General features: G+C 46.7%; 1 protein-coding gene and 1 pseudogene across 1 annotated transcript in view; one reads left to right on the top strand and one right to left on the bottom strand.

Annotated features, from left to right (window-relative positions):
• Positions 1–23,962, top strand: part of LOC147734736 (aldo-keto reductase family 1 member B1-like) — a 286,968-nt gene that overhangs the window by 6,347 nt on the left and 256,659 nt on the right. The gene's annotated exons all lie outside the window — the stretch shown is intronic.
• Positions 1,284–2,228, bottom strand: LOC147734737 (barrier-to-autointegration factor-like protein pseudogene; annotated as a pseudogene).

Below are 23,962 nucleotides of genomic sequence, written 5' to 3'. Positions count from 1 at the left end.
TTCTCCATCCTTACCAGATATGAATATTGATCTGTTTAATGTTCGTACTGTAGGTAAACGTGAAGGATGTGATCATTTACATCACTTGAAGTGTGTAAAAAAAAGTATGGGAACAGTGATCCCGAGTGCAGTGGGGGCGGGGGTTAGTGCCTGTAGGGGTGGGGTCAGAGGTGAGGCTAAAAATGACAAAATATTCAGCAACTTTTTTGTTGGTCTTTCCCCTTCAGGTGCATGCATATAAAATAATAAAAACACATTCAATGGAAAATAAATGCAAGGTAATATAATCTTTGGGAAATGCACTCTATAACATAATTTAAGTTCATTTGGTTAATGCGATCAAAGCAGATGCCTGTGTGTTTAACCAGACAGTTACAGAATCAAATCCAGCTTGCTGTAGTGGGGAATAGTGACTTGTATCTACAGTGCTACGAGGTTCCCAGCCTGCAACTGAAAGCACTGTGAATATGCAACTCATTATTTTAAAATTGTGTTGCACACAGTATAAGATAGGTTGTAACAAACTGTGCAAAAAGATTTAGCTTCCAAAATGTATTTTTTTAAGTAATACACACCACAACTGCATTTAGTGCAAAGTTTTCCAGGTCTCGCATAGACAGAGCATGCCTTGTCTCTTCGAGACATGTTGTTTACTATCTGTTGGCTTGGAAGCCGCCCATTATTTACCATTAGTTGGCATGATTGTCACTCTAAAATTGCTTTCATCTCACTGGTCAATGTTGTGGTCGACACTTCCTCTTCTTGTGTGTGGCACTCCCCTGGAGCATGGGCAAAGTACCTGTGTCCTTCCACTGCTTGCGATTTTGGAAACTATTTTTTTTCTTTTTGTTGTTGCACTCTACAGAGTGCAACTTTTGTAGCAAGCTCTGTTCTGCATTTCTCCTCAATCTGATCCTTCTCACTCTTCCTTAGTCAAGTGCGTGAGTGGTCTTTTATAATGTTAACATTAGAGGAAATGCTGCAGAATCAGGGCTGAAACTGTGCAGTTTCGCTGTGTGTTTTTATTGACAGCCTTCAGCAGCTCATAGTAATGAAGCGATTAATTAACATCTGTAGCCGTAGAATGTCCAGAGTCAGCGACTGCAGGAATTCGTTTCACTGTTGTAGTACTTGTTTACTCAAGCTTCAAAGCCTACTTGTACTTTACTATTTATAAATGTAAAATAGGGTTAATCCATGTACACATTTAATTCATTCTGCCGCAAGGTGGTGTGACACTTATCAAGTGCTTGACAAAACAGAAAAACAAACCAATGACTTCTTTACAGGAATGCCTCACACCATTCTTTCAAACAAGAAGAGCACAAGTCTTCTTGCCTTTCGCTTGCTGCATGTGAATCCTTCAGGACCCTTAAAGAGATCATCCTCATCTTTTTTCAAAAGGAGAAATTGCTCCTGCACGACACACGCCTTTTCAAACCTAACTCTTGTTCAAAGCACTTCTCCAATACTGGCGAGTACTGTAACAGTCTTTTCGCCCATGGGCTCCGAGACAAAGGGCTTTCTTTAGATTTTGGCTCATTGGGTCCTGCCGCCTCTTTTTTGTCTGTCTTCCTGCCTGCTGTATATAGATATTGTTGGGCCTTTGGCCAAAAGACCACCGAGTCCCACCGTAATCTTTCTCCCGCCACTCCTGCATCATAGCAAAAACCAACTGGGGGAAGGAGTCCCTCCAAGAAGACCACCAAGCCAATTTCGCTGTGACTTTCCATCGAGACAATGGTGGCAGGAACACCTCCTCGAGTTGGGGGAATTGAAGAAAAAGACATGAAAACGTGCCTTTTTTTGGGTTCCCACCTTCGTTTCCATTTTGAACCCCATCATACCAGTCCTCCTTGTGGTGCCACTACTTGGCCACGGAGCTAAGCCACCCCGTTGTCGCCTGAATCTGTGGGTGTACATCCACAACATATATGTGTATTGAGATTATGATGAGTAGTACTTACCTGTCTCCATAACCCCATGGCCTCACACCCTCAGGTCTTTGCCGCCAGGGCACTGTCAGCACAACAGGAACATCAAAATCGTCTCCTCGTAATCCTGCTGGAGTACTGTCAGCCAGCTGTGAAGACCGCTGATGCGGCAAACCGTAGTCTGTTGATATCAGCTCGATTGATTACTTGGAACCGCCTCAGTGGCGAGGCAAGGTAGTCCTGCCAAGATCGAAATCAGGCCTAAACTCTGTGTTTTTGTGATGATGAGATGTTTTACCATGCTCTGTGGAGAGTTATGTTAAATGTAAAGCGGACAACAGAGAAAGTCTAGGTATACAAGCGCTGTGTGGATAAATGTGCTCCCCACAATCAGCCTGATAGCTCCAACATCGATCCTGTCCCACATGAGCAGCATCTTTCCAGTGTGAGCACAGGCATGCAAGACTGTGCACAAGATGCCTACCTGCAAACTACCCTCTTTCCACACCTTGGAAGAGTGTGCCATCCTGAATAGTTGGAATGAGCATGAACACTGCTCCTGATTCAATTTGAACTTGTTTCATATCCCCTTTTCTACCTAGTCAATCAATCAATCAAATTCGTATTTGTATAGCGCTGCTAATCACCCCAGAGGATATCCAGGGGCTGTGTTGCTGGGCTTAGTCGAAAAGCCAGGTCTTGAGTCTCTTCCTGAATCCTGCCAGTGAGGGTGATGTTCGAAATTGGAGAGGAAGGCCCTTCCAGGACTTAGCGGCGCAGTAAGAGAAGGACCGGCCTCTGCTGTGACTTTAGGGGATGTGCTGTGTCTGTGCGAGGGAGATGAAGGTGGAGCGACGGTCTCTGGATGGTTGGTGGAAGTTCAGGCATTAGTTGATGTATGCTAGTCCTAGGTCATGTAGGGCCTTTTATGCGTGTGTCAATATTTTGAATTGGCATCTTTTCAGGACGGGGAGCCAGTGGAGGTTACTGAGTTGTGGGGTGATGTGGGTCCCTTTGAGCAGGCTTAGCATGAGTCTGGCCTGAGAGATCCATAACTCTTTTTCTGTTTTCTTCTACAAATGCCTGTGTTTTTTTAATTATCCTATCTGTGCCACCTGTATTTGAAATGTGTTCTCTCTGTAGTCTCTGCGCCTCATTGGAGCAGCTGCTGGGCCAGCCCCTACACAAGACTAGCATGAGACAGTCCAGCACCCATCACACCTCCTAAATCAGCAGGACTGCCTAGAACTGGTTACACCTTGCACTGACAAACTTCTGCAATCTTTTCCAGGACAATTTCATCTCCATGGAGCCTTTTCACTATTTGGTTATGGCCTATTTTTCACATCCGGCTTTATATATTTTGAGTGATAAAAGGTGTGCACTGTTTATTCATCATAGAAGCCAACCTGAGCATTTACAGTCATGTAGTATTGTGACTTTCAGGATAGCCATTTAAAATAACTGCACATGCAATAAGTGTACATTGAAGGCAGTAACGTAGGCAGTGGGTATCCTGAACATCTTGTATGGAACTGGCCTTCCTCGATTTACTTTGGATATCCCAGCATTATTGTGTTGAAATCAACTTGGTGGAAGAAGGGTGGACATCTCATTCTGTGTTTCAAGTCCTGGCTTTGTTGCTCGGGTTCTGCTTAGGAACAGAACTATGCTTGGGACCCTGATACCTCAGCATGTGGGTACTGAGTTTCCATACTACCTCATGATCCTGAGTCAGACTAGCTATAGTGCTTCACTTGCTCTCCTAATCTTGCCAGAGAAGCAATTGAATTGGCACCCTAGAACACAGCAGTCCAGACCCTCTCAGGGATTACGGAAACATGACACACCTTTTTGCTCTCTCACTCTTTTTCCACAATTCGATAAACTAGAGACATGAAGGGAGTTTATAATATTTATTTAGACTGTTGTACTATAAGATGAAGTATTTGCTCAACAATTAGAAAGCAAATGCATACCACAAATATCATTAGCATGGTCAACAAACCAGAGACCCTAAAATGCCCTGTCATATTATAAAACAAATTAGCCTACTCCCCCGCCCACTTTTTTACTGAAGCTAAATGATTATAGATTATAGCTCTCTGGGAATAGTGGTGGACCCCGTACCTTAGCAAAGAAAGGTGGATGTTCTACATCACAGCTGATGCAACACTCTTGCTTCAGGACTTTTGCTCAGTGTCTGTTTTTCAGAACCCTTGTTCTCTGTCACACGGCAAGTTGTGTGTGTTCACAAACAGCAGTGCATTTTCTTGTTATGTCTAAATACTAGTGTCTGACCTGAGAAACAAGGGTCATTGTTGTTTGACCTTGTCTAGTGTGTTCAGACTAACTCCCAGGAAAAGAATAAAATGTGCAGGTTCTATGTGAAAATATAATGTGGCACAAAGACAAGCGTCTTATGTAGTAACATGTTCAAAAATAAAAGCGGCCTACAATGCGCACGATTAGGCTAACATAGAGAAAACTACAATGGGCCATGCAGGAAACTCACAACACATTCCATTTGGTCACGCCAATAGCACAAAAAGATACAATATAATTGAAAGATAAACAAATTCAAAACATAGGTTGTAAAAGCAAAGTTCTGAAATCGTTCAATAAGGAAATGCCATTTTAGAAAAATCATGGTGCTTTTGGAGTTATCTATTGTGTCACTCACCAATTCATAGGCTTAGGACTCCATGAAGGAGTCCGACTCCGCAAATGATGATTGATTAACAGCCCAAGTTACAAGGTCCAAGGGACAGACATGATCCTCAATCCCTGCAGATGCTGTAATAATTATTGGGCAACCTGCATCAGTGTTAGTTGACCCTCCATTCCGTGATCCATGTGCCGATGACTATATTCCCTCGCACATGAGTGACTCAAACTTTGCATTGTGGAGAAATCGCAAACCCAGGGGACAGTCCTGGAAATGGGTCATTAGGGGACTCATTAGCAGTTCAATGTCCAAGTCAGCGGGTGTCTGCGAAGCCAGGCAAATATATAGTGCCCAGTCAAAGGGGAACTAGCGGCAGTGTTAGACAGGTTGTACACAGGTAAACCAGGCAGGCCGGAATGCTAAGGACTAGTCAAGATCCAGCCCCTGCAGTAGAAATATTCCCAAAAATCTGAAGCATACACTCTTGATAGTACTGGAGCAGGTTGTAGTCCCAGAGGGCCCACGAAAGGAGCATTTATTTTAGATAAGTAGAAACAAGATGATTATGCCGCAAATGAGGACTAACAGCAGTGGAAATTCTCAGAATTCACATAAAAAAATGGAATGGATAAAAGCGAGTATTATTCCCAAACCAGTTTGGAAAGAACCGATGAGGCCTGAGCTGACAACCTCAAAAAAAGTGTGCGAGACTAGCTATACTAGAGGCATTAAAATGTGATGCACTAATTCACCGAATGCAGGGGAAAGTTTGTATTTAACAATGACTGTATTTCACCAGAAGTTCTAGCGACCTGCAATTCAAAGATTTCATGAGCAGTTGTGAGAGATTCTTCGTGATGAAACAATAATGATTTAAGGCTGCTAAGCTTGTTAAAGTCTATCTTCAAAGTTGGAATAGAAAGCCACAAAAAGCTATCTACAATTCAATGTGGAGTGGGAAACAAAACAGAGTGCAACAATTGATGAGCTGGGAAACAAACGAAATATAGGGGACTCCAGCTCTCATTTCACAGAAATCTTGACTGCTAACATTAATTAACGCCCATTTGAAAGGCTCAAATAAGGGAAAGAATTTGCAGAACTGAAATTCTTTTTAAATAGCATGTCAAATTTGTTGCTGATTTCATGTGCCGTGAATTTTAATATGTTTGCAAATGAGTGAATTTCCAACAGAAGAGTTACATTCTTCTCCAGTAAGGAAAACATTCCTGCCAGCCTTTTCGCAATGACATGTAAAGGGAAGTGACCATAATTCGTGTATGAACCCCCAAGGGGTTCATATCTACCAATGGGAAAATGTTTCATGCAAGCAGTGAACTGAAATGTTGAGATAGGCAAAGAAATGACGCTGTAAGTTAACCAGACAACTGAGGGTGTTTCAGCTATAGTGAATAGAATGTAATACATTTTTTCTAAATGCAGCATTGTGTAAGTTGCATCTTTGATCATCATCTGTTGTTGTTTGCGTGTTAAATTGAAAGTTATAAATAAACAACTGAAATTCAGGTAGAACCATGGTACGCACCCATTCTTAAGTGTTTGAAGAGTCCAGCTAAACTGCATGATAGATCTAAGCTGACTTTGCTCATTGCTCATTACATAACGTTGACAGATTACTTTGCATACTATCAATAACAGATGATACAATGTTATTTAATTATAGATATGAAAAAACAACTTATTAATACTATCATTAACAACAGCAAGCACTTTATCCAAATTATCTTGATCAATTTGTCTTAACACCTTGGCTGCTTGAGATATTTGCCTGAGGTGCTGGACCATAATAGAAACGGGTGTGGTCATGACGAGCTCAGCTTGTCATGAGCACACAAGCACTGTGCCTCATGACGAGCTGAGCTCATCATGAGCACAGAAGGGGTTAAACGTGCAGCATCTGGGATAATTTCCACATCTCATTATAGGTAGCATATATACATCTTTTAAAACATGGAGATCTGGGACCTAAAATAAAATCTGATAAATTCATGCCCTCAGATAGGAGAGAAAGATGTTGATTCACTGAAGACAGTGTGGAATGTTCCAACCATTGTTGGCACAACCTTCCCACTGAATAGGTGGTAACAATACCAGAATATTGTGAGTTTTAATATCGGGGATCAGGTCTGCTTGATTTCAACCCAGGGGTGGAGTTAAGAAATCAACAATGACAACCATTAATGTCTACTGGCCACTATAACCATCTGTTAGGACCTCAAATCCTGGAATTGAATGTACCATTCTGCACCATGCAGTTTAGTTGTTCTTCAGTGTAATTTGTCAAATTTTGCCAATTATCAAAGCGGGCAATAGAGGGAATTGTTGGGAGATTCATTTCTTTAAATTTTGCAAGACACAGGCACTTACTCTACTGTATGGTATCATTCAAGAAGATCTTTTGTGTGAGAATTAAGCATGCTCGAAACACGCTTTCCGTTCCTTGCACCTACCAAGATTTTGCTCCCTCGATCGATTAAAATCAATTGCATTTTTTCAGTAATCAAAGCCTTTAAGGGCTAACTCATTAACAAATAAAGCTGTGTATATGAGTTTGGTCTGTGTAAGCATGTATTTTCATGGTGGGGTTGGAACTAGTTTATAATAATAGGACTTGGGTTCTAAAGAGTCATAGCATGTAAAATACTTTGGATGTTGACTACTGGTTCTGTGTAAAAAAGGATGTCCACATTGATAATAATATAACATATCAGCATAGTTAGCAGTATTAAGGTATAGGTCCTCTTTTTCAACATCAATATAATACTACAGCTCTGAAAGCATAGAATGTACAGTTTCAACATCCCAATCATCTGAATGTAACCCCTGCGCTATTACATCACCTATAAAAACTTTAAACACATATGGTATCTGCAACGTATCTGTAGGGCCAAATATGTTGAAAGGAACTTTATCCCAAACAATCCCATCAGTGACTGGAACAACGGAAATGTTAATGAGGCAGTTTATGCGAAGAAGAATGGGGTGTTAACACCCCATCACCCAGTTCGTAACAGAACGTTCTGGTAGGTAATGGCCATTGATTAACAGGTAAAAAGTCACAAATCCAATCCACATAAACAGGAAAACCAAGGATAATATGATCCAGACTTTTATCCAAGGCAGGACTACGAAAGTGTGTTTGAACCATGAAATTAAAACTCAAATCTGTGATGGAGGTGGATGCAAAGCAGAAGAAAAATCATCTTGATCCATTTTTTTTTTTGTAACATCGTTTTTATTGCATCACCAATATAAATGTACAGACATTGAGGTCATAGTGCAATCAGAAATCATAGCAAGAAAATACAGTGATCGTCGTCCCCCGTCCTGAGTGGCATGTCCCCATACCGAGGACAGTTCAGCCTTCACCCGTGGTTCATTCCTTGCTGTGTCTTACATTGTCTGAAGTCATTGTTGCAAGAAAAAGTGGGTTGCTTTTGTGATTTTCACCCCTCCCCCACCCCTATCAAACATCTACCCCTCAACACCCCAACAATTCCAAACGTCCCCCCCCACCCGTGGCCCTGCTATACAAAATTACTACTGAAAAGAAAGTCTGGTGTGTAGCAGGAAGGTTTTATACATTCGCTAAGGTGTGTCCCCCGGTAAGGTGGCGGGGTTGGCAGTACCCAATTCCTCCATCTCCTCATGCTCTTCGTCAGCGTCATCTCGGAGCGCCTGTACCAACAATTCCCATGCAGTCGCCCTCTCCATAGCCTTCTCATCATTCGTTCTCCAAGCCACCTGGTACCTCAAGGTGCTCTCACACGCCGCCCACCGCAGACATTCACCATACCACCGTTTATATGTGGGTCCCATTTTTGATTTCCAATTTCTCGTGATCTCCCGCTTAGCAAGGATCAGCCCCAAATCTACGAATTTGCTGGTGTTTTTATTCTTAGACGTGTGCGGAAACCAATGTAGGACCCCCACTGCCTTGGTGTACTGAACGTCTCTATCCGTTACTCTGTTGAGGGTCCTCCCAATCTCTTGCCAGTAATCTCCCAGGGCAGGGCAATCCCACAACATGTGACCCAAGTCTGCTCCAACTGTATTGCATCTGGGGCAGGCGGCCTGTTCCACCCCAAAGTATTGCCGTATTTTCCCCGGAGTGAGGTACGCCCTATGGATGATGTAGAAATGGATTAGCTGAAACCTGGCATTTCTCGAACTTTTCCGCGCCCGTCGCAGCAGCTGACCCCAGGTCGCATCAGGGATCTCCATTTGAAGGTCCAACTCCCACTTGGCCTTCAATGCATGCTAGCGGCTGCAAAGCCTCTCGCAACATTCTGGAGTATAAACAGGTGACAGCCTTAAAGGTTCCGGCTGCCATCATCGTATATTGACAAGCCATGGAGGTCCCTGGTTCCTGCAATCCTTCTCCCCAATGATCCTGCATAGCGCCCGTGACCGCCGCATGCAACAGGTAGTCGCCCCTCGGCAGGTCGAACCGCTCTTGCAGTTCCTGAAACGGGAGTAGCACCCCATCCTCGTACAAGTCGCCCAGCATCTGGACCCCAGCCTCTTCCCAGCCCAGCAGCCGCGACCAGTCCCCTCCATGAGGGAGGGCCGTAACCATCCCCAACGGAATTTCAGGAGCATACATAAGGCAGATCCCCGCTCGTTTGCGCGCCCGATTCCAGCAGAGTCGGAACGTCTGTTCCTCCACTGTCAGGTCCCTGACCAAGAGCCTCTGGTGCAGTGTTATATATGCCAGCACATGCCGCGGAGTACCCTCGTCTCTAGCATGCTCCGGGCCTCTATATACCTTCGCGACCTCCTGGGTGAAAACCTGCAATTGTGCTGCTAGGTAGTACTCTTCAAAATCAGGCACCGCCAAGCCTCCCTCATCCTTGGGTCGCAGAAGGGTGTCCAGAGCGATGCGCCTCCTCCCTGTGCCCCAGAGAAACGCTATGACCAGGGACCTCAGGCGCCGAAAAACAGAGCTCGGGATCCACACCGGAAGCGTCCTAAAGTAACACAGCAGCCTGGGCAGAGCCACCATCTTAAGCAGGGAGATCCGACCAGCCAGAGATAGCGGAAGAGTGGACCAAAAATCCATACTCCCTCTCAGGGCGGTAATACAACGGGTGATATTACCGTCCAGCATATCCGCCGGGGTATGGTAGATGTAGACTCCTAGATAATGCAAACAATGCGGTTCCCACCGGAGTTCCTGCGCCGTGAGAGGGCACGGTTCTCCCGGTCTCAAGGGGAATAAACAGGATTTAGGCCAATTAACCTTCAGGCCCGACAGTCGCCCAAACCGCTCCAGCAGCCGTCTCGCCCCTAGGAGCTCTGCGTCCGCGTCTGCTAAGAACATCAATAGGTCATCCGCATACGACGAAATGAGATGCGGCCTGTCCCTATACATCAATCCGGCGTACTGGTGGCTCGATCTGGCCTCCACAGCAAAGGGTTCCATTGCCAGGGCAAACAGGAGGGGAGAGAGGGAACACCCCTGCCTAGTGCCTCGACGCACAGGGCACTGCTTCGAAATCAGTGAGCCAACCCGGACTCTAGCGACCGCATCAGTATACAGGACTTTGGTCCAGTTAATATATCCGTCCCCCAGCCCGAAGCGCCGCATCGCCTCATACAAATATCCCCACTCAAGACTATCGAAGGCCTTCTCGATGTCAATGGAGAGTACCAATGGAGTGATGGAATCCGGCCAGTGGGCCCCCAGCAATCTTGTAAGCCTGCGAATATTGTGAGTGGTGTTACGTGTAGGGATAAAGCCGCACTGATCCTTATGAACAAGTCTAGTCATGTGGACCAGTAGTCTATTCGCTAGGATTTTACTCAGGACCTTAGAGTCCGTTGTGAGCATGGACAACGGACGATAAGAGGACAGAGCCGCTCCCTCCCTGCCCGGTTTTAACAACGGGATCATGAGGGCTTCACACATGGAACCCGGGAGCCGACCTCGCGATTGCGCTTCGTTATAAACTGATAGCAGTTGCGGGGCAAGGTACTCCAAATATTTGCTGTAAAACTCAATCGGGAGGCCGTCAAGCCCCGGAGTTTTATTTCTGGCCATCTGCTTTACTGCACACCCTATCTCCCCGACCGTGATGGGCCGACCCAACTCCTCTGCCTCCGATTCCTCCAATTGCGGTAGCTGTAACCCTTCCAGAAAGGCGCCCAGCTCATCCGCCCCGCCCGACTCTCCGCTCTCGTATAGACCTTCATAGTACGCTCGGAACCTGTCCAGTATCCCGGCTTGGGTATGGCAGGGCTCCTCCCCCACCTCCTGGATCATCATGATCGGCATGCCCCGCCTGACTGGGTTGGCAAGCCACGCCAGCATTGACCCCGCCTTATCACCTTCCGCATGCGCCTTCGTCATGTATGTTTTATGGTCAAAGCTACGCAGCCGCTCCAGCTCCACCGCTAGCGCCTCCCTGGCACCACTAAGCCCCTCCTGTAGCTCAGGGTGATTCGGGCGGCCCCTCAGCCGCTTTTCCGCCTTCTCAAGATCATCCATCAAAGTCTTGCGGGCCCCCGCAACGTTCCCAATACAGTGCCCCCGTACCACCACTTTAAACGCGTCCCACTCCACCGCCCTAGTGGAGGCAGAGCCGCTATTCTCCTCAAAGTAACGTTCTATGCGTTCCCCAAGGGCCTCCCTGAAAAGCAAGTCATCCAGGGTGTCAGGTTGCAGTCGCCATGTTGGCACACAGTTAACTTCCACCATCCAGTTCAGGGACAACAACAAAGGATTGTGGTCCGACATCGTCCGAGCCAAATACTCCGCCCCACCCACCGTGGGGAGCATATGTGATGAGCACAGAAAAGCGTCCAACCTAACATGCAGGTCATGCAAATGCGAGTGAAAGGAGTAGTCCCTAGTGGTGGGGTGCAGTGTCCTCCAAGCATCTCTGAGAGCCCAACTCTCCTGCCACTCTAGCCTGCGCTTGGCCACCCTATGTGCTGGGGACGCGCGCAGCGGGGGATGGGATCTGTCCAAAACTACATCTACCACCGAGTTAAAATCCCCCCCCATGAGCACTGGCCCTGCTAGATAACTCGCCAGTTTGCCCGAGAGTGTGGATAAAAATGAGGGTAAATCCACATTGGGAGCATACACGCTGCAGAGGGACACCACCCTGCCCCTCAGCCTCCCCTCCACCGCTACATATCTGCCCTCGGGGTCTACCAACATTTTAGTGACTTGGAAGGGGACCCCCGCACGTATCCAAATCAGCGTCCCCCTTGCAAAGGCTGAATACGTTGTGTTAAATAACTGCCCCCTCCACCGCCTCTGCAGCGCAATCCCTTCCTGCTTGTTGAGATGTGTCTCTTGCAAGAACGCTATATGCACACCCCTACGCTTGAGGTACGCACCTTGTGTCTACGTGCCATAGTCTGCATACCCCGCACATTCCAGGTCACACATTTCAAAGCCCCCGTACTAGCCATCGCCCTTCGCACACACCGACAAAACAATAGAAATCATCGACCACGCGCGTTTGCCAACCACGTACTGTGCACCCCACCCACTCCGAACAGAAGAAACCCCCCCCCAAACAAAAACAACAACCGGAGCAACCCCAACTACTCTCGGTTCCCACCCCCCAGGACAGGCCCCCACAAATGGAAGTACCCCCATCCAAACTGTCACACCCAACTACCCCTCAAGGAAAGGCACTAGCGTTCGCAGTCTCCACTGCGATGACCGTAAGGGCCAGTAGGGCGCGGATCGATGTCGAAAGGTTCGTTAAAGCAAATCAATCCCGCACATTCTGCCCCACAAACCCCTCAGTACAGAATCACGAAACCCCAAATAACATTATTCTGCGCCCACGGGCTCAGCGCCCCAGGGTCTGACCAGCAGGCCGCTCCCTCCGTCCAGCGTATCATGCCTCAAGGATCTCCCCAGAAGTTTGTGGCGTCACTATAGGGCCTTTGGCTCTACCAAATTCCGAGAGTCCCGTCTCCGACCCCGTGCCTGGTTCCTCAGAGTCTGTGCCCTTCCCGGACTGGCTCCTGGCTGCGCTAGATAAATTCACGACTGCCTGCAGGGCCGCCTGTCTCTCCGTCTCTGTTTGTGATACAGAAGGTCTGCCAGTCCTCCGGCGATTCTTTCGGATCCGTTGGGATTTCCTGATCGGCTGTGCCACTCTAGCCTCCTCCGCCCTGGCCTTAGCGCCATCTGTTCCCGCTTTGTAAGTGTCCCACCAGGCCCAGGCATCCGCCGAGGATGTAAAGAAGAGTGATTTTTCATCCACCACCACTCTCAACTTCGCTGGGAAGAGCAGGGAATATTTTATGCCCTCACCACGGAGCTCACGCTTGAGGGACAGGAAGTTGGCCCTGAGCCTCTGAGTCTCAAATGTATAATCCGGGAACATGGTGACCCTGTTTTTATCCACCTGAAAAGGCCCTGCTTCCCTCGCCCTCTGTAACAGCCAGTCTCTGTCTCTGTAGTGGAGCAACTTGAACACCACCGGGCGGGGTGGGAGGCCCGGGGCTGGCGGCCGAGCTGGCACCCTATGGGCCCGTTCTAGGGAGAAGAAAGGGGACAATCCCTCCGGTGCCACCTCAGTTCGTAACCAGTTGTCGAGATAACCCACCATATCATTGCCTTCAATTTTTTCCGGCAGGCCTACGAGGCGAACGTTATTGCGCCTGTTCCGGTTTTCCGCATCCTCGGCCCTTCTCTCCAGCACCTTCAACCGATCTAGCACATTCGCCATCTGTGCCTTCACCGCTGTATGGTCCGGGGCCAACTCTTGAACAGTAATTTCTACAGATTTTACTCTGTCCTTAAGCTTGTCGTGATCTGCTTTCAGGAGGCCCAGGCCCGTCGCCACTTGTGCTATGTCCTGCTGCAGGGCATCTTTTGTGGTGGAGATGGCCTCCAATATACGGTCTTGCATGCGTTGAAGAGCCGACTGGTCACGATCCGCTCCTTCCGCAGCCTCAGTGTCGGTCGCGCCATCCCCCTTCCCTTTCGGCTTCCCCATCTTCACTCCGCAGGGCGTCACCACTAGGAAATTCCTCTGCCAATAGGCGCCGATAGGCCTGCTGTGCTCCGCACCGTGAGTCCCCCTCCAGGCACTTAGGATGAAGTCGCCTCCTGGGACTGGCGCTTCCGATGAGCCGTTGAGTCGTTGACACCGTCCGATGCCAGTAGTGCTCAAAGGGCCGGGGCCAACGTTACAGGGCCGTCGCCATATTGTCGCCTCCTCGGTGCACTCATCTAACGTCCCGAAGACCAACTACTCGCGTCAGTGCGAGTAAAGTTCGCTCGAGGCCACCGAGTGAGTCAAGAAGGACTTGTCGACTCAACCAGTACCATTAGCAGCAGGGTAGCAGAGGAGTCCGGCCTCGTGTCCCCGTCGTTCCTTTGTCTCAGGCCGAGGACGCCATCTTAGTTCAATGTCTTCACGCCCGAAGCGAACTTTCAAACTCAAAGTATTGGGCCGGGAACAGCCTTAGGTCGTCCGCTGTGAGCGCCATACCCTCCGTGACGCCTTTAGATTCTGAAGTTACCCAGTTTCGCTGGGGTTCGATCAGAGAATCAGGATGATATTCGGGATCGGGCGCGGAGCTCCGGGCTTACGCTGCCTACCTCCTCGGCATCCAAGCCACGCCCCCCAAATCATCTTGATCCATATATGTATGTATGTATTTGCATACTTATATAGCGCTGCACTGCCACCCAGAGGGTATCCTGGCGCTTTGACTCAGCAAGCCGAAACCACTGATGCAGAGCTCATACTACTCTTGGAAACAGATGGGTTTTCAGCCCTTTCTTGAATGCTAGGAATTCACCCTGACTCCTTAGCAAGAGTGGAAAAGAGTTCCAGAGTCTAGCGGCTGCAAAGCTAAACGACCGACCTCTCATCCTTGTCCTCTGAACTCTGGGGACCGTTTCCAGACATGCAGAGGAGGAGCATAGGCTCCGAGATGTGGAATACCAAGAGAATAAGTTCTGCAGCAAGACTGGGCCCTGTCCATGTACAGCTCTAAAAACCAGGCAGGATGCTTTAAAAAGGATCCGCTGATGAACAGGCAGCCAGTGTAGATCCTGTAGTGCCATGGTGGAAGAGGCAGCGCGCGGTCGAGAAAGTGCCAGCTTATTTTGGACCCGCTGCAGCTTACCCACCAGCATTCTAGGCGCCTCCAGAAACAGTGTGTTGCAATAATCCAATCTGCTAAGGATTATACCCCGCACTACCTCTGGCCTAGCCTGCGCTGGGAGCAGTGGTAGGACTTTACGCAACATCCGAAGCAGCATCATGCAAGTGGCTACGGTTTTGTTAACGAAAAGGTCCAGTTATAGGTTGGGGCCAAACATGACCCCCAGATTTCGAGCAGACTCTGCTGCAGTCACTGCCCCCGTAAAGGAAGAGGGCCAGAAATCATCCGGTAGTGAGCGCGGGACATGGTCATTGGAGCAGTACAGCACCTCCGTTTTTGATCCGTTAAACTGGAGGGAGTTGGAGCGCAGCCAGTTCGATGTGGCAGTCATACAGCGGTGAAATGTCTCTAAGGAGACAGCGTCTTTGCCGTCCAAGGAAAAGACCAATTGGGTATTGTCGGCGTAATTAAACACAGAGATACCGAAGGATTTTATCAATTGGATCAGAGGGCGGAGGTACAGATTGAATAGTAAAGGGCTGATGGCCGAGCCCTGCGGCACCCCCTGCCCAACTTTCCGCACATCCAACTTAAAAGGCGGCAAAGCCACCACCTGCTGCCTGTTGTTGAGGTATGAGACTAACCAGTCCCTGGCCAGCCCCGTAACCCCGATCTCCTCCAGTCTCTCAATGAGGGTGGAGTGGCTGAACGTGTCGAACGTGGCCAACATGTCGAGCAGCACTAAAAAGGCTGCCCGACCTGTGTCGACCCGCGAACGAAGATTGTCTAGCACGGCCACCAGCGCAGACTCCGTCCCATGCGCTGGCCGGAACCCAAACTGAGCCACATCCAGCCAGGTGTTATCCTCTAGGAAACTGGATAGAGAACGGGTAACCAACTTCACCAAGATCTTAACCGGAAAAGGGAGCAAGGAAATGGGCCTGTAATTTATTTTACAGAGAGGTGGGGTCAAGTGTAGGCTTCTTCAGGAGGGGAGAGACCACCGCCAACTTCCAGCTCTCCGGAACTGTCGCAGTGACAAGCGACTGATGACAGATGGAATACAGAGGATAAAAGAGTTCTTCCTGGAATAATTTACAGAATTTGTGCGGAAGAGGATCCAGCGGAGAGCCTGATGACACAGTCTGTGCCAATTTACAAAACTACTCAAAAGGAGAAAGAAAGAAGCGACTCAGCTGAGATCGATTCGAGAGTTCGCCCGAAGCTCCCGGACTAAGGGGGGAGCAGTTCCGCCGGGATCGACTGGGAGCCTCCAGGCTAGAGGAGGGGCAACTCAGCTGGGGACGATTGGATGGTACTCCCGAAGCTTCCAAGCTAAGAGAAGGATAGCTCAGCTGGGGTTGACTGGAAGGTTCCTCTAGAGCTCCCAAGCTGAGAGGCCAACAGCTGAGCTGGGGTCGACTGGAAGATTCTTCCAGAGCTCCCACGCTGAGAGGAGAACAGCTCAGCTAGGGTCGACTTGAAGGTTCTTCCGGAGCTCCCAGACTGAGAGAAGAGCGACTCAGCTGGGTTCGACTGGAGGACTCTTCCGGAGCTCCCAAGCCGAGGGGAGAGCAACTCGGCAGGGGTCGACTGGAAGGTTCTTCCGGAGCTCCCAACTGAGAGCAGCATGGGAGACCCCCTGGAGCAGCCCGACTAGATAGGTTGTCAGAAGGGACCGACAGGGGCGAAGCCCCCCCAGCAAGTCCGCTCAGAATCGTGATGATCTTATCCTCAAAGGCGGCTGCCAGAGAATCACATAAGGCCTGTGAGACTGGAATATTATTCATGGTTCCAGCCGGGTGGGAAAGATCATTCACAATCTTGAACAGAGTCTGTGACTTGTTAGTCGCCTGGTTTAACATATCCTCCAGGTAGACTGCTTTAGCACGCTTGATCTGTGCTTTGTATTCCTGTAATGCTAGCCTAAAGGTGACTTTTGTTGCATCTAGATAGTGCTTCCTCCACGCCCCCTCTGCCCGCTTGCATCTCAGCTTAAGCTGCAAGAGGTCGGTGGTATACCAAGGCATAGCACGGTTCTGTCTGTCCCTTGATCTGCGCAATGGGACCACCTTGTCCAAGGAGTTGGATATCTGCTGACATAGACTGGCGTAGCTTTCATCAACACCACTTCCTAGTGTAAATCCTTCAGGGAGGAGAGAAGTCAGGACTGGAGATTTTAGGAGTCTAGACCAAGGTCTGCCGATTTTGGTATGTCTCAACCCTGTGTCACTCAGGGGAACCGCTGGTAAATAAAGATGAAAGGAAACAAGCGCATGATCCGTCCAGCATTGGGACATGATGTCATTCACCACTACATGCTGGGCGTCAGCAAAAACCAGGTCCAGAGCATGACCTTTCTGGTGAGTGGCAGAGAGAACCAGCTGTTGCAGCAGAATATTGCTACAAGCCTGGCAGAGATCATTATAGGCAGAATCCAAAGGCCCTTTTGGCCACAGATTGAAATCTCCCAGTACTAGCAGTCTATTATGAGAATTGGAGAGATCATAAATGAGGTCAATAAAATCCGGCAAAGTAGATGGAACATTACCCGGTGGTCTATAACAAAGAACCCCTGAATGTAACGTTTTCTCCTGTCCTTTAAAGGAGAAACCCATGAGCTCAAAGCCCGGTACCTCCTTGATCTGTAACTAAAAAAGTGTTAAGGTTTCCCGGAAGATAAAACCTATGCTGCCCTCTCTGTTCTTCAGGCGAGGAGTATGCCTGATTTTATAGCCCGGAGGGCAGGCCCGGCCCAGTTCTAATTCACTGTCCGCCCGAGTCCATGTTTCCGTAAGGAAAAGCACATCGAGTCCACAGGACTCAATGAGAAAGACAATCTCCATATGGTGCTTACAGAGGGACCGGACGTTAAGTAGTCCACATAAAAGCTGCTCCGGCTTATCCAAAGGAGCAGCCTGCTGAGAGCATGAGGGCAGGTCAGGCCTGAAGTGCAGAAGATATGCCCTGGAATATACTATGCGTGGGCTAGTCGAATGGGCAGAATTGCAGGCCCTAGGTGCGCCCGTTGCGCGAACGGGCGCAAACGGGCTTACCTCTGACGCACCTACGTCGCGCCTGCTGCGCGCCAACGCTGCGCGCTAGAGAGGTGGTCATCTTATATACCGAAGTGTCGCGAGAATCCTGTGAGGGCAAGCCACTGTCCCCTCACACAAGATGGCGCCTAGAGATGGTGTAGACCTCCTAAAGCCCAACCCAATATGGCGGCCAAAAGCGGCGAGTTCCTGTTGAGCCCCCAAGCTATCCCTCTGTCCCAACAAGTGTGGGTGCCAAACGAATAATATGCGGGTAAGTTCTAACCAAAAAGCCCCATATAGTACCCTGAAGTACTTAGTTGAAAACCGGGGGTTGGGATTCAGTAGTAGGACTCTGAAAATCCAACCTAAGGGATTTGCCAACTGTGGATCAGCATAAACAACATTCGCTGTAGAATTCGCAATAAGAGAAACAAATATTCATTTGGTCATGGTGTTGGCAGAGGTCTCAGCCTCCAGACCCTCCCCCTACTATGGACTATAAGCCCCATGCCGTAGTTTACTTTTAAAAGAACAATGGTTCGAGGTAGGCCTTATGAGGTCCTTAGAAGAGAGTAGAACAAAAGCGAATATTTAATAAGTCGCTAGGGAGCAAAAGTAGTAGGTACAGGTAGGAGTTTTTATTTTACTCTTTTTTCTTAAGGATATACATAAATAATTATACTGTATTGCAGGTGCTCAAGTGAATAGTACGGTGCAGGACGTGACATAAGTGATCAAAGTGAACGGACTGTCACACAACAACAACAAGGATAAAAACACAACAATTATATACAATAGAACGAGTGAAATTCCTTGGGTAGGGCGACGGCGTTTCGATCTATATAGCTTTAGATCATCATCAGGACAGATGAGCCTCCTGAAACTGTAAGAATTTCAATTACACTTTGTTTCCTACATGTATGCTTAACTGGCATTCCTACATGTGTGCTTTAACTCGCATTGGTTTTTGGTGCTCCCGGGAAAATAAAAGTTTTGCATGCACATGTTCTTATGTTTCCACATGCGCGTTTGGTGAAGAATTAAAATAAAGGAGGTGTATGGTTTAACCTCACCTTAGTGCGTGGCGCTTATTTAATCAAAAGTTATATATAAGAGCGCATGCATTATTCGAAGCAATTAATTTGCAGCAAATTTAAACTATACCTTGCCGATGAATTTGGGCAAGGATGGTTTTTTGTACAGTACAGCTGATTGGATGTCGCTGTTCTCAAGAGAATCTGCAGGTAATGTAAAATATTTTTAGACATCGGTTGAACTTGGTAACTATAATTATATACTAAAGAATTATAGTTATTGGGTTGGTCTAGGGTTTTAAAACAGTATCTGGTGATTCTGAGCAAGTTAAAAAAGAGGGGGGCTGAAAATTAACCATATTTACTCGCAGGTATAAACACTTACACTGCTGTTAATGAGTTTGGGTCTCTCAATGGGGTGATTCAAGTAGCGCTCAGTCACTTCTACTTAGACGAGGGTCCTACTTGAACTTGTAGAGTGAGAAAAAGTAATTAAGACCTTTAAAATGCTGTTAATCACAGCTAAGATAAAGAGGACAGGGCTACTTACTTGGAAAGGTTTAAAACGAGTTTAAACAGAATTAGTGTAGGGGGGGGTTCCGTTAGCGCATTCGTCGCTATATAATAAAGAAAAAACCTACCCGTACCTTCGGGAGGATTATTTCACTGCGGGTCCTCCAGACCAGCAAAGAGTTCCTACTGGTTCGTGGGGCCGGTTCAGAAACCGAGCACCAGTAACATTCTCTGAATCCTCAGCAGAATCAGAAGGCTCGGAGGGTTCAGAAGGCCCTGGTACCTCCACTGGTACAAATCCCCATTTTTTAGGGAGAGGCCAGTCGAGGCACACAGACCCTCCTCGGGGGAGAGGGAGAGGGAAGACACGACCCAAACCCAGATACAACTTCCCTCCGGGGGAACGCCAGACCAGGAACATATTTTACCAATGGGGCTACCAATACTAGACATGGAACCAGCAACTAATACTAATCCAGAAACAATACCGATATTTAATTTGTCCCAACATCAACTGAATTCAACAGATATAGCCCTTCTTAGCAGAGGTTTATCATTTGTAATTGCTGAGAAACCAAACTGGTTCAATATCCAAGCTGAAATCATGTAATTTTTCAGAAAAGTAAGACTGCAAACTTTCTTTAAAAACCGCGAGGGACCAAATAGAAATGACACTACAGGCTTACGCCCACCCTCCACATTCCGTCCATCTAGTGGAACCATGCCGCCAGAAGTGCTTACCTTCGAACACTTAGTGTTACGCGATCTGGACAAAATAAAGGACAGCTATAGATTCACACCCTACAACATCAGCAAAGAGGAGAGAAATAACCTGATTACACTTAAACAAAACAATGACATTGTCATAAAACCATGTGACGAGGGCGGCGGAATAGCCATCCAAGACCGCACCTCCTATGAAAATGAAATTTTGCGCCAGATCAATAACAAAGATCACTACGAACAACTAAGAGGCAACCCCATTAAGAATATAAGTGAAACAATCCTTAATGTCACCCAAGAAGCACTTGAATCAGGATTTCTGAGTAAGAATGAATTCTTATTCCTAAATAATAAAAACCCACGCACCCCTGTACTTTACACATTGCCTAAAGTTCACAAGGATACGGAACGACCCCCTGGAAGACCAATACTCTCAGGTTGCGGGTCTGTTGTAGAACCCCTGGGAAAATATATTGATTTTTTTATCCGAGACATGGTCCAAGACACTGCCACGTATGTTAAGGATACTACACACCTGATCAATCTCATTGAGTCACACCCATTCCATCCCGATAGTTAGATCCTAGTGACTCTAGACATAGAGTCACTATACACCAACATCCCCCAGGACAAAGGAATTAGCGTAATCAAAAAACATCTGGACAATCGTCCGGCACCACATCAAGTCCCCACGGAATTCATAATAAACCTTCTGGAAATATCCCTAACCAAAAACTATTTCTTATTCAAAGACACCTTCTATAGGCAGTGTAAGGGCACTTCCATGGGGGCGATTTTTGCCCCCAATTTTGCGATTCTTTTCGTGGATGACATAGAAACTAACGTCATCCTCAATAACACAAATCCCTTCCGCAATCAAATAAAGTCATGGCATCGATACATCGATGATGTCCTCATGATCTGGAGCGGTGATGAAGAATCACTAGACAATTTCTGCATATGGCTTAACACCAACCAAACAGACCTTAAATTCACCCACTCATACAACAGACACCAAATCGACTACCTAGATGTGACCATTAAATGTGAAGAAGAACAATTGTACACCACACTGTTCCGTAAACCCACGGAACGTAATACCCTCCTACAATACCATAGTGCACACCCCAGGGCTCTGAGGGATGGATTACCCTATGGTCAATTCCTGAGAATCAGGAGAAATTGCAAATATAAAACCGATTTTTTTACTGAAGCAGAAGTTCTCTGCAAAAAACTAACTGCAAGAGGCTATCCAAGAAAACTTGTAAGAAGGGCCATGAAAAGGGCCTGGTACACACACAGAGAATATTTACTTGAACCTCACCCCAAAAAAACCTTATCTAAAATTACCTGTGTTACCACTTTTAATACAGCTAGTAACAAACTCACGAAAATGATCAAGAAACATTGGAATGTACTAGATACTTTAGAGCTAAACACCGGGCTCCCCCTTTTATCATTCAAAAGAGGTCGTAACCTGAAAGACCATCTAGTGAGAGCAGCCAGCAACCCAATCGTTCATAACACAATTGAAACCAGATTGAATCTGCCACGAGTCTTAGGGCATTTTAAATGTAATAAGTGCATGGCATGCGAATTCACCACCAACACTAAAGTATTCGAGTATGGAAGTTTTAAGCACACTCTAAATTTTTTCACAAATTGCAATTCAAAAAATGTGATTTACAGTATTGAGTGTCCATGCAAACTACTATACATCGGACAGACGACTCAACAGATAAAGACAAGAATATCCCAACACAGGAGTAGGATCCGATGTAAAGTGACAACGGCTCCATTGGTGGAACACTACCTCGAACTGGGACATTCTGAAAACGACATGAGGTGGCAGGTTATTGACAAACTGATGCCAAATGCCAGAGGAGGCAATCAACAGACAATACTAAATCGGTTGGAATGTAAATGGATTTTTTATTGTAAAACCATTGAGAAAGGACTCAATTCACTTGATGAATGGAACATGTGCACCTGAACCACACCAAGTGAAGTTTTCTGTGAATCCATTAAGCCATGTATTCTGTTTATCCACTGACCAAGGTGCATCTGCATCTTCATGAAAGCGGCAATTGAATGTTCTTTTCAAAAAAAATTTCTTAACAGTGTTTACTTATGGTTATGTTTATTGCATCTACTAATATAATATAATATATTAAGTTCCCACTTAGAACGGTTTAATTTTGGCCCGTAATGACTAATACCCCCGCGCTAACATCAAACCCCTAGGTTGTAAATTCATTTATTAACACCTATCCTTTCACGCATGTGCCCAAGTCCAACACTAACCCCCAGCGCATGCTCCCAATAGTCCTTACCGCGCATGCTCCGTCTCGACACACTACTGTGTCTGCGCGCGCAATAATTCCTACACGCTAATAATGGAGGCATTGGCGTCCACACAGTTGTGAGCAACTGCGAGAGAGGTACTCGGACCCCCCTTTCCTGCTACGCCGAACTGCCAAGATTAAGTAAGTGTACCGCCGACCACGGGGCCACGCTTAGCATACTGAATCTCGTTTAATTTTAGCCACGCACTGACAAACGTGTTTTCTGTAGTTTCAGGCGCCAATATCTTCCTAGTGCCATAGCGACGAATGCGCTAACGGAACCCCCCCTACACTAATTCTGTTTAAACTCGTTTTAAACCTTTCCAAGTAAGTAGCCCTGTCCTCTTTATCTTAGCTGTGATTAACAGCATTTTAAAGGTCCTAATTACTTTTTCTCACTCTACAAGTTCAAGTAGGACCCTCGTCTAAGTAGAAGTGACTGAGCGCTACTTGAATCACCCCATTGAGAGACCCAAACTCATTAACAGCAGTGTAAGTGTTTATACCTGCGAGTAAATATGGTTAATTTTCAGTCCCCCTCTTTTTTAACTTGCTCAGAATCACCAGATACTGTTTTAAAACCCTAGACCAACCAAATAACTATAATTCTTTAGTATATAATTATAGTTACCAAGTTCAACCGATGTCTAAAAATATTTTACATTACCTGCAGATTCTCTTGAGAACAGCGACATCCAATCAGCTGTACTGTACAAAAAACCATCCTTGCCCAAATTCATCGGCAAGGTATAGTTTAAATTTGCTGCAAATTAATTGCTTCGAATAATGCATGCGCTCTTATATATAACTTTTGATTAAATAAGCGCCACGCACTAAGGTGAGGTTAAACCATACACCTCCTTTATTTTAATTCTTCACCAAACGCGCATGTGGAAACATAAGAACATGTGCATGCAAAACTTTTATTTTCCCGGGAGCACCAAAAACCAATGCGAGTTAAAGCACACATGTAGGAATGCCAGTTAAGCATACATGTAGGAAACAAAGTGTAATTGAAATTCTTACAGTTTCAGGAGGCTCATCTGTCCTGATGATGATCTAAAGCTATATAGATCGAAACGCCGTCGACCTACCCAAGGAATTTCACTCGTTCTATTGTATATAATTGTTGTGTTTTTATCCTTGTTGTTGTTGTGTGACAGTCCGTTCACTTTGATCACTTATGTCACGTCCTGCACCGTACTATTCACTTGAGCACCTGCAATACAGTATAATTATTTATGTATATCCTTAAGAAAAAAGAGTAAAATAAAAACTCCTACCTGTACCTACTACTTTTGCTCCCTAGCGACTTATTAAATATTCGCTTTTGTTCTACTCTCTTCTAAGGACCTCATAAGGCCTACCTCGAACCATTGTTCTTTTAAAAGTATCTCTTTACCCCAGGTTCTACCTTATGGGGTTCCCTTGTTTATAACAAACCATGCCGTAGTTTGACATGTTTAATGGAGACAAATGGTTTGTCCTTAGAACCACGAAGTGGTGGCAAGATTACAGTTTTTGTACCTTGTAAGCCAAGGACTGAATCAGGAGCACCGTAGGATGGACCAAACTTTTTTAATCACCACCTTCC

This window comes from Lissotriton vulgaris, chromosome 1_2 (assembly GCF_964263255.1).
Source record: "Lissotriton vulgaris chromosome 1_2, aLisVul1.2, whole genome shotgun sequence".
NCBI lineage: Eukaryota > Metazoa > Chordata > Amphibia > Caudata > Salamandridae > Lissotriton > Lissotriton vulgaris.
This window is presented reverse-complemented; position numbering and strand designations above follow the sequence as displayed.